This window comes from Thermobia domestica, chromosome 8 (genome assembly GCF_964235325.1).
Source record: "Thermobia domestica chromosome 8, izTheDome1.hap1.1, whole genome shotgun sequence".
Classification (NCBI taxonomy): Eukaryota; Metazoa; Arthropoda; class Insecta; order Zygentoma; family Lepismatidae; genus Thermobia; species Thermobia domestica.
The window spans coordinates 56,367,282-56,386,311 of NC_137461.1; the positions used below are offsets into that span (position 1 = coordinate 56,367,282).

The window sequence follows — 19,030 nt, forward strand, 5'->3', positions numbered from 1 at the left end:
ACCTGAATAAGTAGAAGAAAAGGAAAAGAAAAATTGAGGAGCCTGACTTCAAAATTAATTTGAACACCGTTAGGCCCAAGGCCGCCAAATACCATCTCCGCCATTACTGGTGAAGTATAGTAATGGCAAGGGGGATGTAATTCTTCGAAGTTGACGACAATGGGCCACACGGACGGTCTCCTGCGTTTGTAGGGTGCCGAACTAGTGATCCAGTGGAATCAATTTTGGAGTGTAAGAAGTGGGAAGGATTGGACTCGCATAATCTGTGGAACTCTCCTAACTGGTAACATCTTTTCTTTGTTTTCTTGTTCAGTTATGAAGTGCTTCAAGATCACCATGCGTAGTTAAATAGAAAACGTTACGCGTCTTTCAAGCTCATTGTCATAGTCCCCTCATGTACTTATAATTGCATGCCATAAGCATGTATGATCGAAGTATTAAATCTTATGTATTTGATATGTGAACCTGAAAATTTTGTGTGTTGACACGATGAACTTTACCTTGCACGCACTCTTCCATAGTAATGTGCTTTGAGATTTTTTTTTTTTTTCATGTTTAAGTTAGGTAGGTTTAGTCTAAATACATTGATACATTATGTCCCATAATAGTGTTTTGTTTCGTGAAATATTTGCTATAGGTTAAGTTAGATCAAACTTAAATGTGTGAACCATAATATTTATGTCGGCTAGGTTAGGAAATCGAATTTTTGTCCGTGCTTTTCGAATTTAATATGTGTCTGTAGGTAGGTTAAATCCGAAAGATGTGTACTATAATATTTTGGTTAGGTTAGAGAATTTAATTTTGCCTGTGATTTCAAATTTAATATGCGCCTTTCGTTTTGCCATGTGATATATTTTATTTTTTTTTTTTTTTCGGAGTGAACTTCACTTTGAACGCACTCGTGATAACTTGACGGTTTATGTTAAAATATTAAATGCTCTGTAACGTATGCCATTGATAAATGTTAATGATGATGAAATTTCTTTGGGAGTGTCTTCATTTATATACTACTGTTTTTGTTTTGAAATACATTTGTGTAGGTTAGGGAAAAATATATCGTAAGTGTATTGTCGGTAATAATTGTACTTGGAACGTGTTCTTCCATATTTTGCCGTGTGTTCTTTTGATATCATTTCGTAATATATATATTTTGTATGTGCGCTTTCCATATTTCATCGTGTGTTTTTTTTTTTTTTTTTTATACTGATTAGTAATACATTTCTACATGCGCAATATGTGTGAAATCGGAAAAATTGTACTTTGAACGTGTTTTAGTATTTAGTGATGTGCCCTTTTCATAGTATCTCGTAATATGCTCGTAATTTAAAATTCTCTTTCATATGTCTTGTCACATTGTTTTCGCAACATATATTTAGTATTGTAGGTTAGGAAAAATTTAAGAGAAAATTTACGTGTTCTTTGATGTTGATATCGGTCTGTGCTGATCCGGTGAAATTTTATTTGGACATACCTTTTTCTAAAACTATCACTGCGTGCAACGTTTTTTTTTTTTTTTTTTTCCTTCGGTAGGTAGATGTTTACTTTGAACGTGCCATGATGATAATTACGTGCCTGTTCAATCCATTAAACATATATTTTGCCTCATCGAAACTAATAACGTTGGAATATGTCTCAACTTGCTTCATCCAATTAGAGTATGATTCCTTACGCGTATCCATCCCTCTTCAAGCTAAACTGATTATGAACAGAAACAATAATAAGTTAAAATAATAATAGTTGGAAAGGCGTTCTAATATTTGAACCTGTCGAGTAGATTCTTTTTTTTTTTTTTTTTCTTTCACTCACTATACATTTGTAAATATTTCATTCTTCATTGATAGCAGTGTTTTCGACGTTATATGTGTTATGAAAATGATGAATAGGCTAATGTGAAGTAATAATGCTACTTATTCAATTGAAGTTAAAAGAATGACGTTGTAGTAGTAATGATATGGCCTATGTTTGTATTTCATATGATATACGACAGGAATACTATAAAGAATGAACGCTTGATTAAGATGTTTATTTAGAAATATAGAAGTAGAGAGGATGGATCGCCGATTCTGTTTTAGTATTAAGAATTTCCTATATGTATCAATGTTGAAAACATGTCTGCTATGATAAGACGTTTCCATATAAGATGTTGATAGAGTATCCTTGAGATACCATGATGGAGGCAAATGTTTAATGACACAAATTTTCTTTTAAATCTGTTATTATGTAATCGTTAACTAATGGCACAAATAAATTAGTCTTGAGAACTTGACTTTATGATTTCAAATGCAATTCATAAACTTGAACTTAGACGGTTCTAATTGTTTATGTTCTTTATATATATACTAATTAATCTGAACAATGTTGACTCTTATTCTTGGTTGGCCACGAAACAAGAATCTGGAAACTTCTGATGATAAATAATAGCTTTATCGTTGTATCTTTCTTTTCTTTTGCTAAAGTTAACGCAACCTGAACATTAAATCTAATATAACTTTGATTTTTTTTGATACCGTAAAATCAAACCGTTATAATTGGCTTATCTCAGCCAGGATTCTATGTACTTTAGCATCAAAACATAATAACGGAAAACCCGTACCGTTATAAGTGGCGACCTCAGCTTTCAGGATATTTGTTTAGTTGATAATTTGTGTTAGGATATGTATTAATATTTTTATAATTACTGTTTTGTGTGCCAAACTGAGATAAGTATGTGAAGTAATGAGTGGATTGATGACAATGAGCTATTAGACGCGTGACCCAGTTCATGAAAATGAGTGAAGAAAGTCTTAGTGTAGATGGTTCTACCGAACATTTTAAATGTTGTGATAATAAGTACAAGTACAGTGACAGTGTATCCATATGCTGTGAAACTTGTAACCTATGGTTCCATATACGGTGCCTCAATGTTCCTGAGGAAGAACAGGAAATGTTACGTACCCCGGATAGTAATTGGGTTTGTTTTGACTGTAAGTTGGATAAGTTGTTAGCTACAGAAATTGAGCAACCCGTTGAGGAACCTGAAACTGAAAGTGATGGAGAACCATTGCTTAAAACGTTGATTGATATCATTACAGACTTGCGAACAGAAATGTCTGTCATGAACGGTAAACTGGATGCCGGTAACCATGATTTAAAATCTGATATAAATAAGTTAAATAATAAAATAGATGCTAATAATAATGACTTAAAAATAGACATTGGTACAATTAAGGAGTCTCTCTCCAGTGTGCAGTTGGATTTATCCACTGCCAAACAAGAATTAGAACATAAAGTAGCATCTGAATTGTCATCTGTAACGTCACCAGCATTGACTTCTGAACAAGAAGTTAAAACTGTAACCGCTACTGATAAACTAGACATAAAAGCTAGGGGTTTATGTATAAACACTAATATTGAAGGCACAGATTTACAATTAGCAAATAATTTTTGTGATGTCTTAGATAAGATAGATAATAATTCACAAAATGATACGGCTGCATTAGGAGCGCCAGAATTTATGTCTCATTTAAATGTTAATAATGATAATTTAAAAGATGAGACTGATGATTATTATGATGATGTAAATGTAGATTTAGCTTTAGATTTAGTATGTAGTAGTAGATTTAATGTACGTGTCGGTAGATATTTAATGAACGAAACCCCAGTAATGCATGATGATGTGAACAATAGCTCCCTTATGTATGTCGGTTATGAAAGAAAACAGCATGACAGGGTAGTGATGTCTAGTATAGTCGATACGATAAAGACTCCCATACTGAGTGGTGATGACGTTGATGATTTCCTTGATATTGATGACAAAAGAGTAGGTAGATCTCAAAAAGGGAGAAAAGAGATGGGAAAACCTAATTTGATATTGTTTATGGATATTAATGTAAATAGATCGAAACTGTTTAAGTGGTTAGTAGGAAATTGTTTTAGCCAGGGACGAAAACATAAGCTAATCAGAATGAGTAGATCTCAAAAAGGGAGAAAGGAGATAGGAAAACCTGACTTGATATTGTTCATCAATGTTAATATAAGTAGACTGAAATTGTTTAGATGGTTAGTTGGAAATTGTTCTAGCCAGGGGCGGAGACATATGATAATTGGAAAATATTGCTGGAAGTGGCTAGAAGCACTCCATAGGATAGGACAGGCAAAAATCTCACCGCCTGTATTAGCTCCTCCTACAACGGAAAGTGTAACCGTGAATTTTGTTTTTCTTCTTCTTTCGTTGTGATTTTATTAGTTCAAGTTATGTTTATGATGTTTTATAAATAACGTAGGAGGTAAAATATTATAAAATAGATATTCAATAACAAAATGGGATTTTAGAAATTTGATTTAGAAACTTCTCTTTTAGTGGACTTATTTAACATAAGAACTGAAATTTTGTAAAGGAGTGGCAAGTTGACTCAAGTTCCTTTGATTAGTCAGCATAATACTTTCGGCTTAAAGAAAATAAATAAATGAATCTCTTGGTTTGACTAAACCCGCGGAATAATTTCTGTCGAAAAGGGATTGTTAGGATTAACTTTGAATATTCAGAAGTTGTTTACGTACCAGTATAGTATGTGGTACCGGAAGTGTATAGTTTAACAGTATAAACCTACCTGTTAGTTAATTCCGTTCGGGTCCAATGATCATTCCTTTGTCTTCTTCAAACATACCACTCCGTTGTATTGCCGCATACTTTGGTCGCAGCAGAATTGGTTGATGACATTAACAATAACAACAATAAAATTTCCCATTTTGTTAGCTATCTCGGTCTTAATTCGTGAAAACAGGTTGAGCAGTTATCATAAAAAGGAAGTGATGTTTGCTCAATTGGAACTTCTCTCCTCAAAACAATATTTTGAATGTAAATGACTTCGTTTCGAGATGAAGTAAGTTTGTACTGTCTTCCTTAAAATTTATTGACGTATTCCGTTCTGAAGGAAAGAGAAAGTACAACGAATCGAAATATGAGTAAAATGTATTCTGAACACAGGAATCGAGCTGAACTTTTAAAATTATAATATTTGGCAAACCTTTTCAAAAATTCTTTTCGTTCGGTCAAGATGAACCTGTGCCCAGTATATATTTAAAATGCGGTTTCGGGAAAAAGATAGTCTTCCTCTAGTATACTAGTATTTATAGTTAGGAATGAAGGCTGAACTATTGATAGGTTTACTTCTTCTTATGATTTGTGATGTGCTTTAGTTCTACCTTGGACGAACATTTTATTATTTGGAAGTCACTTCGAAAATTTTTAACCTTTGGGAAATTTTGCACTAAAAATTAAGAAACTTAGGTCCTTTTTAGGCATTCTTTCTTGGCGGAGAAAATTCATTCCTCAGTTCGCCGCTCTAACAGCGCCATTTTTCGATTTGTTAAAGAAAGACAAGAAATATTGTCTAACTGAGGAATTGCTGAATAGATTCCAACAATTGAAGGAATTGTTGAGTGAGCCTCCAGCGCTCAGTCAACCTAATTTCGACCAACCGTTTCACTTATTTTCAGATGCGTCGTTAGAAAATTTGGAGAACTTCTCGTTATCGGATACGCAAGTAGAAAATTAAAGTTATATGAAGTTTCCTATTCAATCTTCCAACTGGAGTTGCTGGCAGTATTGTTTCTGTGCGAACATTTTTCGTACTATATTTTAGGTAGAAAAGTTACAGTCCATTGTGACAACAGCGCAGTGACATACGCTTTTATGTTACAGAACCTAGATCCCCGAACCACAAAAAATTTTGCTGAAGTTACAGAGGTTCGATCTTCGGTTCGAGCACATTAAGGGAGTGGACAATAAAATAGCCGACATATTGAGTCGCAATACTCCGGAACTCCCTGCCGAACCTGAAGAATACCGTGTTAATTCTGTTAGTTTTGTTAATTTTGTTTGTTATGATAGTACGTGGTTCACTGTAGATGAGTTAATGCAAATGCAAGAGGGTGATAGGTACTGTAACGAATTAAAGACGAAAATGTCAGACAGTACCGATTCTCGAATTCGGCTAGTGAACAATTTGGTTTATATTCAAAATTCAAAAACGAAGCATTGGCTGCTAGTAATCCCAGAGTTATTGATTGAGAGAACGATTAGGAAGGTTCATGAAACGGGGCATTTTGGTGTTAGTAAATGTTTGAAATTAGTTCAAGAATTGTTTTTCTGGAAAGGACAAAAACGTACGTTCCAAAAGTTCATCAATAATTGCGAATTGTGTGCCCGAACGAAGTTCTCCAACAGAATTATCGCTCGTGAGGATCTACATATTGAGGCAGATAAGCCACATATCAAGTTGTGCATAGATCTCGTGGGAAAATTGCCATGTAGTTATGGATTCTATTACATCCTCTCAATTGTTGATGTCTATTCACGGTTTCTATGTTATTTACCGTTGAGGACTGCCACGGCTGCTGAGATTGTTCGGACTCTAGAAAAGGAATATTTCTATCTCTTCCCTTACCCAAATTTTATCATATCCGACCAGGGCCCACAGTTCCTCTCGAACACGTGGAAGAATTACTGCAATGATCACCAGATTCAGCACATCTTGGTCTCGCCATATAACCCTTCTGGGAATGGCGTCGTTGAACGTTCGCATCGAGAACTCAACCGAATTATTCGATTATTGTGCAGCCATAACCACACTAAGTGGAAAACAGTGCTAAAGACAGCACAAGATCTGCTAAACTATTCTTATAATAGCACCATTGGATGTACGCCTGCTGAGGTGTTCATCTCTTTTTCAGCTGCCGATAGATTTCGAGAAAAATTTCCGTGGCCGTCTGAATTGAAGACAGTAGAAAATTCTAAACGGCATATTCAGGTGGAACCCCGTTTGTTGTCAAAACGAAAATCGCAAAATAATGTGATTGAAATTAAGGAAATGGATTTGGTTATGGTTAAGACCCATTTTCACTCGGATGCATTTAAGAAGGTCACACACAAGTACATGCCTGTATTTACGGGGCCTTTCGTTGTGACTCGAGTGCATCACAATTCCGTTTCTTTAAAAGATTTGGAGGGGAGAGAAGTGCCAACTCAAAATTTATCGAACGTAAAATTGTTCAATTGCTCTCCAGAAAAGAGAGAAGAATTGTTAAAAGACTTTAAATAGTCATAAAAAAAAAATATTAAAAAAAAAAAGAAAAGAAAATTTAAATTTAAAAAAAAATTTTTTTTTTTTTCTTAAAGCCGCCGGGAAAAATGTAACAAACCGATTAACGGTTGTTTACATTCTATTTGAATTGGCTCCCGGATTGTAATGTTTACCCGTATTGGAATGTTTACCGGTTGTTTTAGGCAGTGTTAAGGTTGGTTCGTGTATTGTGATACTGCACCCTAGTGTTTCCCAAAGATTCGTTTTGACGTTAATTGGTTTGTTGCAGATGAAATAAATGACACGAAAAGTGATCAGTTTTATATGAGATACGCAAACACAACAATGATTTACCACTAAAACTTCGAACTGTTTCTTTCTACAACTGTTTCGCGTTACTGTAATAATTTCATTCATAGTTTAATATAGTACAAATTTATTTTATATTTTACCTTACCTCATATACGTATGTCTGTCAATTATTCACGTGATACTATCCGTGTTTCATTTGTTATGCGCCCTGATGTTCATTTGTTACTCATTCTGATGTTTCATTTTGTTATGCGCCCTGATGTTCATTTGTTACTCATTCTGATGTTTATTTGTTACTCATTATGGCTATCACTACAAGAGGGCGTTTGAATCGCTATGCGGGCATTTACTTTGCAAATGGCGACCTGCTTGAACAGTAAGAACAGCGGTCGCCACAGCAACGAGAAATGTTTTCAAGACGTGGCTAGGTGAGTTTGAAAATTTATGTTATGTGGTTATTTCCGATAACTATGAAATGTCATTTAATAGATAGAACGGCTGCTTATTTGAATAGAGTTTTGTATAGTAATAGAAAACATATAAATTTGTTTTAGTTCGTAGTTGATTATATAATATTAAAATCGCGCTTATTGAGGTCCGGTGACGCGACTAAGATGACGTAGTTTACCACCATGAGATAAAGAATACAGAAGGCGGTCTGAGTTAGGCTCCTCTAAATTTGGGAAAATTCGGTAGCTAAAACATTTCTGGAAGTAAACCTTGTCTAAATTTTTAATATTTTGGTCAACCTGAATAAGTAGAAGAAAAGGAAAAGAAAAATTGAGGAGCCTGACTTCAAAATTAATTTGAACACCGTTAGGCCCAAGGCCGCCAAATACCATCTCCGCCATTACTGGTGAAGTATAGTAATGGCAAGGGGGATGTAATTCTTCGAAGTTGACGACAATGGGCCACACGGACGGTCTCCTGCGTTTGTAGGGTGCCGAACTAGTGATCCAGTGGAATCAATTTTGGAGTGTAAGAAGTGGGAAGGATTGGACTCGCATAATCTGTGGAACTTTCCTAACTGGTAACATCTTTTCTTTGTTTTCTTGTTCAGTTATGAAGTGCTTCAAGATCACCATGCGTAGTTAAATAGAAAACGTTACGCGTCTTTCAAGCTCATTGTCATAGTCCCCTCATGTACTTATAATTGCATGCCATAAGCATGTATGATCGAAGTATTAAATCTTATGTATTTGATATGTGAACCTGAAAATTTTGTGTGTTGACACGATGAACTTTACCTTGCACGCACTCTTCCATAGTAATGTGCTTTGAGATTTTTTTTTTTTTCATGTTTAAGTTAGGTAGGTTTAGTCTAAATACATTGATACATTATGTCCCATAATAGTGTTTTGTTTCGTGAAATATTTGCTATAGGTTAAGTTAGATCAAACTTAAATGTGTGAACCATAATATTTATGTCGGCTAGGTTAGGAAATCGAATTTTTGTCCGTGCTTTTCGAATTTAATATGTGTCTGTAGGTAGGTTAAATCCGAAAGATGTGTACTATAATATTTTGGTTAGGTTAGAGAATTTAATTTTGCCTGTGATTTCAAATTTAATATGCGCCTTTCGTTTTGCCATGTGATATATTTTATTTTTTTTTTTTTTCGGAGTGAACTTCACTTTGAACGCACTCGTGATAACTTGACGGTTTATGTTAAAATATTAAATGCTCTGTAACGTATGCCATTGATAAATGTTAATGATGATGAAATTTCTTTGGGAGTGTCTTCATTTATATACTACTGTTTTTGTTTTGAAATACATTTGTGTAGGTTAGGGAAAAATATATCGTAAGTGTATTGTCGGTAATAATTGTACTTGGAACGTGTTCTTCCATATTTTGCCGTGTGTTCTTTTGATATCATTTCGTAATATATATATTTTGTATGTGCGCTTTCCATATTTCATCGTGTGTTTTTTTTTTTTTTTTTTATACTGATTAGTAATACATTTCTACATGCGCAATATGTGTGAAATCGGAAAAATTGTACTTTGAACGTGTTTTAGTATTTAGTGATGTGCCCTTTTCATAGTATCTCGTAATATGCTCGTAATTTAAAATTCTCTTTCATATGTCTTGTCACATTGTTTTCGCAACATATATTTAGTATTGTAGGTTAGGAAAAATTTAAGAGAAAATTTACGTGTTCTTTGATGTTGATATCGGTCTGTGCTGATCCGGTGAAATTTTATTTGGACATACCTTTTTCTAAAACTATCACTGCGTGCAACGTTTTTTTTTTTTTTTTTTTTTTCCTTCGGTAGGTAGATGTTTACTTTGAACGTGCCATGATGATAATTACGTGCCTGTTCAATCCATTAAACATATATTTTGCCTCATCGAAACTAATAACGTTGGAATATGTCTCAACTTGCTTCATCCAATTAGAGTATGATTCCTTACGCGTATCCATCCCTCTTCAAGCTAAACTGATTATGAACAGAAACAATAATAAGTTAAAATAATAATAGTTGGAAAGGCGTTCTAATATTTGAACCTGTCGAGTAGATTCTTTTTTTTTTTTTTTCTTTCACTCACTATACATTTGTAAATATTTCATTCTTCATTGATAGCAGTGTTTTCGACGTTATATGTGTTATGAAAATGATGAATAGGCTAATGTGAAGTAATAATGCTACTTATTCAATTGAAGTTAAAAGAATGACGTTGTAGTAGTAATGATATGGCCTATGTTTGTATTTCATATGATATACGACAGGAATACTATAAAGAATGAACGCTTGATTAAGATGTTTATTTAGAAATATAGAAGTAGAGAGGATGGATCGCCGATTCTGTTTTAGTATTAAGAATTTCCTATATGTATCAATGTTGAAAACATGTCTGCTATGATAAGACGTTTCCATATAAGATGTTGATAGAGTATCCTTGAGATACCATGATGGAGGCAAATGTTTAATGACACAAATTTTCTTTTAAATCTGTTATTATGTAATCGTTAACTAATGGCACAAATAAATTAGTCTTGAGAACTTGACTTTATGATTTCAAATGCAATTCATAAACTTGAACTTAGACGGTTCTAATTGTTTATGTTCTTTATATATATACTAATTAATCTGAACAATGTTGACTCTTATTCTTGGTTGGCCACGAAACAAGAATCTGGAAACTTCTGATGATAAATAATAGCTTTATCGTTGTATCTTTCTTTTCTTTTGCTAAAGTTAACGCAACCTGAACATTAAATCTAATATAACTTTGATTTTTTTTGATACCGTAAAATCAAACCGTTATAATTGGCTTATCTCAGCCAGGATTCTATGTACTTTAGCATCAAAACATAATAACGGAAAACCCGTACCGTTATACAATTTTTGGTCATCAACCAATGGTGGACAATGTTACATTAAGTGGGTAGTTGCTAGTCATGGGACCCACGGTGACCAGAGGATGCGCAAATCAGTCGGGCAGCGAATACCGAAACCTCCATCACGGAGAGTCGGGCAGCGAACGTTAAGACCTCCACCACGGAGTCGGGAAGCTAATACCGAAACCTCCACCACGAAAGGGTCGTGTGGAGAGTAGCCCGACAAACGACCAGTGGACGATTAACCCATTAACGCCGAAATTATTTTTTGTTTTTATTTTCGGTGAAATTTTTAATTTTGAGTTATTTAGGTGTAAAGACCATTTACGAGAAATTTTGAGTTCGTGACGTTAGCGGTTTTGTTGGGGTGCCCCGTGATCATATGAACACGCTAGGCGTTTAAGTACTTTCGTATATCATGATTAAGTGGATGCCCTGTTAAATTATTAACACATATGGAAAAGAAAAGAGACATTTATTGTCTTAGAAATTGTTACACTTTAGAAGACAAAACTAACACAGTATTTGGACTATGGAATTGTCAGGTTATGGAGCCCAATATCTATGGGACTTTATGGAAATTGAAAAAAATGGTAGGCGCACAAACCCATGCTACATTTGAAACATTTCGTAGGTGCTGTGTTTGAACACAGTGTACTTGCACAACGTTTACGCTTGGACCGAACAACTAAGTGGTTTCTCCCATAAAGACAAACGTCATTCCTTACATGGTGTTGTTGACTGCTGGACTCAGAAATATCTGGAAGCCCTGCATCTAATAGAATGGCTTTATAATTTTGAAAATAAGTTTGTACAATATGACTTGCAAATTCTAAGTGTGAGATGCCTATTCTGGCTTTTCTCAACATTAGCCATGCGATTCCTGCGATACATCAATCATCCAAGAGAGAGGCGCCCACCACCACATTTTGGACTTGATTCTAATTCTATAATATGAGATATCCTGGTCCATTTGATCAGTAAGTTTCATGTGCTTGCTAATATTCTCCGAATTCATACGAACGAGTACTTTCTATTTTCATTTTGGAAATTTTGCTCATTAAAAACAGGCTGAACTCCGTTATACGTAATGCAGTTGTAACGACAGAGTTGTTACATCATCTTCACCAAGTCGAGTATTATCTGTAAAAACAACTTCAGCATGACTGGTAAGTTGGCGCCCTGTAATTTTGTCCATTTCCATCCCCCTTTCCCGAATCTTCATCCGAAAAGACGTTAGGTTTCGGAGGTTCAGCATGTCTTGCATGTCATGCACGTCATCCGATTTTAAAATATCAAGAATTTGTTGAAGTGAAAGACCTCTGTATCTAAAGGGAAAACCTACAATTACCAGTAACAGGAGTTGCAAAATAATAATAATAATAATAATAATAATAATAATAATAATAATAATAATAATAATAATAATAATAATAAAGTAAAAAGAATAGAGTAAGTCAACTGAAAGCATGTACAAACTGTTCTAAATTGATATACCTGCAAAATCGTACTGTATTATTGACACCTATACGTACGTACGTAAGAGAGAAGAAGCTACTTAAACGCCTTGCGTGTTCATATGATCACACTGATGGAAAATGTCAATGGCCATGACCCAAATATTTTCAGATGAGTGAAATGTAATCTGTAACAACTTTTGACATCTCTAAAACATAATAAGATATAAGATTGTTTTTAATACTTACTGCGAGGACGATGACATTTTTGTTGTATTTCTGGCGCGTTGCGGATATCTGTACCTCTAGGTTACATTCACGCCGCAATGTGGAATTTGTTTTGTCTGAATATCATTAACAGAACCTTCTCCAAGTAGTAAACACACACAGGGCATAAAGAAACCACTGAAAGTATGTTATACAAGGCTTATTTTCATAAATACTAACTGCTGTGATCATATGATCACGCACGGCGTTAATGGGTTAATCTGAGTAATTCAGCCAAGTCGCAGGTTAAGACGAAGATTGTTTTGTAGTTTTGTTCATAAGGCGTCGTAAGTGAAGAGTAGTTTTCTTCGGTCATTAAGCAGTTGTAAGAAAAAGACACACATAAGTTATTTTAGTGTGCAGAGAATTTACTGGGAACATACAAAATCGTCGGAAGACCGCCTGATCGTACATCTCAAGGGGATATGTTGTGCTATGGAATTTTATCTGGATGAAGCTGTAAGTAAAATGTAAATTTTGTTTTAAAACCGCGGCTGAGATATTCAACGAGTCATTTTTCACGAGAGCTACGTTTCTTCAGTATTGTATTCAAATCAAAATTGATCATACAGCCAGCACGCCAACTACGGATTTGTTAAAAAGAAAAGAAAAAGAAAGTAAGATTAGTTGTATATATAGAGCTTACCTTCGTATAAGCCACTTTCGTCGAAAATTTAGTTTGCATATTTTGTTTAATAGATTTTTAAGTAAAGAAAGAAAAAGATTTAGTTAGGGCAATAAGGTTCTTTTAATATTTTCACGACCGTATAATGAGTTCATATTGTACAATAATGTCAATGTATTTCTTATTGTGTTCTCATGTGCATGCAGTATTATATGACTAAACCGATTATAGGAATATGTAATAGATGTAATTTTAGAATTGAAAATATGATCATTTAAATGCAAAGTATTGTCAGCGTAATAATTATAATAAATTATAATTTAATGTTGAATTGGAAAATCCTTCATACCACGAGGACGTAGGTTGTGGTATGTGCTGCTGGTAATTGATGGGACCAGTGAGCTATCCCTCGCGTCGAGTTTAAAAAGGTAAAAAGAAGGCGTATAGTATTGATTATTACATATAGATAGCTCAAACACGACCACATACGTTGCGTATGAACTCTCACTTAAATAGTCCTAAGTTTAAGTGACAGTTGGCAAAGCATGATATGTATGCTGGTGTGGTAGATGATTAGGAGATTTGCATGTTAGTGCGTCTTGACTTTAAGTGCAAGGATAAATAGACGTGGCCTTCCACACCAGCGATAACAAAAATATAGGAGGATATGATGGCTGATAAGTAGCATTTGTCGAAAATGTTATAAAAAAGAGCAAAGAGCAAGAGCTCAAACATAACTAAGAGCATCGAAGCCAGAAACTGAATGCGTGAATAAATTCTTGAGAGCAGAAAACAGCAAATTGCGAGAAGGAAATGGAAGACTAGCTGAACCTGCGCTCTCTACACAGCGCATCATTCGCATATGAGCATAAATATCCTTCTCATTCCTCACAACATCTGTACATGTCCCTTTACAGACACAAGTGAAAGAAGTTTTGAAAAAAAAATCGGCAAGGCGTATCATAAAGGAGAGATTTTGTCGATTATTATTTTTTTTTAAATATCTCACACCGTTTGCAAGATTTGAGCCTACTTCCGGTTGGAGTTTCTAATTCATGCATCACCAGTGTTTTCTTTCTTCTTGCATGCAGTATGTAATAATCAAATACATTACACACACAATTAAATATTATGGCAGTTATATATGGTGTTCATTGGACAAAACACTCCAAACAATAAAGATTCATCTTAGACTGGAGAAATGGTTATGGGACATTCCATGTCAAATCAACAAGTCATCAGACTTGACCATCTCAGATTTTTGTAAAAATTGGTGTACAGCTTTATTACAGTGGGATATGAAAAAATCCCAAATATTCATTCCCCCCCCCCTGAAAGTGTCTCCATGCAGTGTTCAAAAATGTCAAAAAATTGCATTTTTTCAGTTACAGCGATTATTAAAAATTGTCATAAAATGGTTAATATGTACACTAGAGACGTGAAACAAACACCATTGGAAAGCTTAAAGATTGCTCTACAAGTTGTACTATATTGAAAAAAACCTGTAAAATAAAAAATAACACTTCAGGGTTTCTGTTTCAGGGTTTTTGTTTCAGGGTTGCTGTCACATATTTGGAAGTGGATAATTGAAATAGGAAAAGGAATTTATTGACTAATTGCTTGTGCTGAAAGTGTGTGAAGTGATTGCGAGCAGTGTCACTGTTTCATAACACATTTGATACAAATATTGTGTAAGGGAGGAAAATATATCCCTCCCTTTCATAAAATGTTCTGTAATAGCAATCCTGAAACAAAGGAATGAAAATAACATGTATCAATGTAGCCAACATAAATTTAGAAACATTCATACTGACTAACAAGAATAATGACCTGTATTAAGTACTGTTAGGAAACGTAATACCTCTCTAAATAACTCAAAAGGTGAATAATTGTGTAAATTCAAATGAATACATCAAGAAACAAATGAAATTGAATATAAATTCCTTTGATGCTGCAGGTAAATAGCTCCAGGCAAATGGTTATCGATCTGAACCCAGATATTCACATGGTCAATATCGTGCAATGGTTGGTTTATGTTGAATTTTGAATCGGATCCCATTGAGTGCCCAAAATGCAACTTTGTGGTGTTTTAGTACACATATGAGACTACAATCTGAACGATCTTGAACAAATTCAGAGGGACATTTCCATGCGAAATTCAAAATTCAAATCTTAATTTGAATTTTTGAAGTGTTACTTTTTATTTTACAGGTTTTTTCAATATAGTACAACTTGTAGAGCAATCTTTAAGCTTTCCAATGGTGTTTGTTCCACGTCTCTAGTGCACATATTAACCATTTTATGACAATTTTTAATAATCACTGTAACTGAAAAAATGCAGTTTTTAGGCATTTTTGAACACCCTATATGGGGACACTTTCAGGAGGAGAGAGGTAATACTTCGGATTTTTTCATCTCCCACTGTAATAAAGCTGTGCACCAATTTTTACAAAAATCTAAGATCGTCAAATCAGATTTTGGCATTTCATTGGTTGATTTCACATGGAATGTCGCTTATCCTTCCTTCCTTCAGTATTATTTTGCCATAAAACGCCTGCGACATATGTAATCCCTATATACAACAGTGTAGTGTTGGAATGTAAAACGCGTAGGATATGATTATTTTAAAATTTCAACGCTTTCCAATATACCCCAAAAATGTAATAAAGAAATAGTGGCCATATTTTTTTTTAAAATATTCAATTAAAACTGGACAATCTACGCAAAATTTCCAATCAATAAGTGAAAACGTCATCTTTCTAGAGCCTGTAATTTCGGAGATCTCATTGTCGAAAGGATTGACCACAAACATATAAACGTCCACAACATCATCTATCTATTAAAATGCTACAATAGCAATTAAAAGCGCCCGAACTCCAACGTATAACTATGATCTTCAAATCTTTCATTTACGGTTGTGTGTGATTTCACGTTTAACAGAGACAAACATCTAAGTACGAGTACTTTAAATAAATCAGTTAACTAGATCTTTTTCACAAAGTTTATGATGTAAAATTGTTGTTCAAAGCCTTTGTTTTTAATAAGCCTCCTCCAAAATCAATGCACATGAATTGTGCTTCCATCTTCCAAGTTCTTTTAAACTATATGTTGTGGAAATTTATATGTTTGTGGCCAATCCTTTCGACAATGAGATCTCGGAAACTACAGGCTCTAGAAAGATGACGTTTTCACTGATCGATTAGAAATTTTGCGTAGATTGTCCAGTTCTAATTGAATATTTTAAAAATATGGTCGTTATTTCTTTATTACATTTTTTTAGGGTACGCATGGAACCGTTGAAATTAAAAAAAAAAAAAAAAGAAAAAAGGCACCATATCCTACGCATTATACATTCCAACATCACGCTGCTGTATATAGGGGTTGCATATGTCTCAGGCGTTTATTTCATGGGCAAATAATAATGAAAAAGGAACGATAACCATTTCTCCAGTTTAACCAGTAAGATGAATCTTTATTTTTGGAGTGATTTGCCCAATGAACATCATATATAACTGCGATTATAATTAATTGCGTATGTAATGTATTTGCTTATTACATACTGCGTGCAAGAAGAAAAACACTGATCATGCATGAATTAGAAACTCCAATCGGAAGTAGGCTCAAATCTTGGAAACGGTGCGAAATATTGAGGTCCCCTATATGATACGCCTTGCCGGTTTTTTTTTTTTTTTTTTTTTTAATCAAGACATTTTTCACTTGTGTCTGTAAAGGGACATGTACAGATGTGAGGAATAAGAAGGATATTTATGCGAATTATGCGCTGTGTAGAGAGCGCAGATTCGGCTAGTATAGTTTAAAAGAAGTCAGAAGATGGAAGCACAATTCACGTGCATTGATTTTAGAGAAGGCTTATTAAAATACAAAGGCTTTGAACAATAATTTTATATCATAAACTTTATGAAAAGATCTAGTTAACTAATTTATTTAAAGTACACATACTAAAAATGTTTGTTTCTGTTAAACGTGAAATCTCACATAACCGTAAATGAAAGATTTGAAAGCCAAAGTTATAGGTTGGAGCTCAGGCACTTTTAATTGTTATTGTAGTATTTTAATAGATGGATAAATCATCTTTCCTTGGTCAAGCTTGTGTTTGTGATTGTACTCCTTGCTTAGTATACTTTCCCTTTTCTGTCATACTGCGCTACTGTCGGAATAGGCTTAGACAAATGATGTGGTGAACAAACATTGTGTCGTGTTTATATATATATATATATATAAAGAATTATCCCCTTTCCTCCCACTGTTATCATCTGTCTCTAGCACGTACGCAGGAATTTGATTCGGGAGGAGTCCAGATTTAATATGAGGATAAATTATTAAAATTTGTAAAACTAGTCCTAAAATGAGGTTAAATTTATAGGAGAGCCGGGATTGGGGGGAGTTCGGACCTCCAGGACCTACTCTTCGCGTACATCCCTGATCCACCTCATACAATCACAGTCTCCCTTGTGTTCGGTGCATAACATGAGACATCAAACTAAAAAATATCACAATATGCCTGGATAACCGTGATAATACGAAAATATAAATACAATTTCGATTTTTAATAGGAAAATTGTTAAGCGCACACAAATAGAAATGAGTTCGATCTGTAACTGAGGCTTCTCTTCATCATCATGATCAGTGTTCTATTCAGATTTAAATATTTTGAATAAATAGACATAATACAAAATCTTGTTCTTTCTAAAGGATATATCTGGGCTTGATATAATTTTGCCTAAACACAGCTTCTATAGGCCTTCCTTCGCTGAAGACTGCAAAAAAAAGTGGGGAAAATTGGATTCGATCTGGTGACAGTGCTATGCGAGTTTGTACTCTTTTACTCTACTTCTTTACCGATCTTGTTTAATGGAAATTCTGAATTTCCCTTGGCTACTATGAAAATACCTCGAAAGTACGATTCTCAGGGTTTACTCAATCGAGTTTAATTTCGTTTTTTGCTTGTAAACTCATTATTTTGTAATATATTTAGGAAAGATTTTCACACAATGAATGCTTTCTGTCATCTCCAGTTACTAATCACTCAGCTTGAGCCAAAAGTGGGAGGAAAAATGTAATAAATATGAAAAATCGTGGACTACAGCATACCTGCAAGATTCAGTGAGCATCAATGTACATGCATAGTAGATGAGGAACCCTCTGGTCGGGAAAAATATAGTTTAACTTCGAAATTTGTAAATCGTGACCTAGGAAAGTAAAGAAGTCGTGCTTGCCAAATAAGTAGGAACTCTCATACAGAGAGACATTGTAAAACTTGCAGGTACGGTTGAATAATTCAATTATCAGATAATACAGATTGCTGCCCTGTTACTAATAGTGTTAAATGTTAAATGTGTGAGAAATTGTTAGAAGTTTGTATAAGTTTTAACAACATTCTCTCCTTGTATATGACTTGTAATTTGATTTTACAAATGTTCATTTTACGTTATCCTAGAGTAGGAAAAGATTTATTGCCTGAAATATATTGACTATTTTGTTGCTTGTGTTAAAAATAAGGTAAACACAAGAGAAAACTAGGTTTTGATTGAGCACAATAGCTGTGTAAGTTAGGTTTAATGATTTAAAAAATAATACTTATGGAGCTAGGTTTAGACTCAGGTCTCCCTTTACCATTCCAATGCGTTAACTTGAATATTATCCGTGTTTCTTCTGGTCTGCTACACATTCATCACTCTTGAGGTTGGTGTTTAGCCATCTACACGATATGGCTGGTCTGGGGAGGAACTGGAGATCATGGTTAGCACACTCTCACGGTAAATCTCTAACCGGATTGTATTCACATCTCAGTCGCATTTTTTGGGAAGAGGTCTCTGGTTTCCTGTCTCAGTTCTTAGAACATGGGTGTTTATTCTTTTAAATTTGACTGTTTTCGAAAATAAGCTGGCTTGCTTTCAAAACAGACGAAGTAAATACACATTCTCATTTTACAATATCAT

The 19,030-nt window shown here is 34.3% G+C and overlaps 1 protein-coding gene across 1 annotated transcript in view; it reads left to right on the forward strand.

Moving 5' to 3' along the window:
* icln (chloride nucleotide-sensitive channel icln) overlaps nt 1-19,030 on the forward strand; it is a 36,814-nt gene that overhangs the window by 16,741 nt on the left and 1,043 nt on the right. The window lies entirely within an intron of this gene.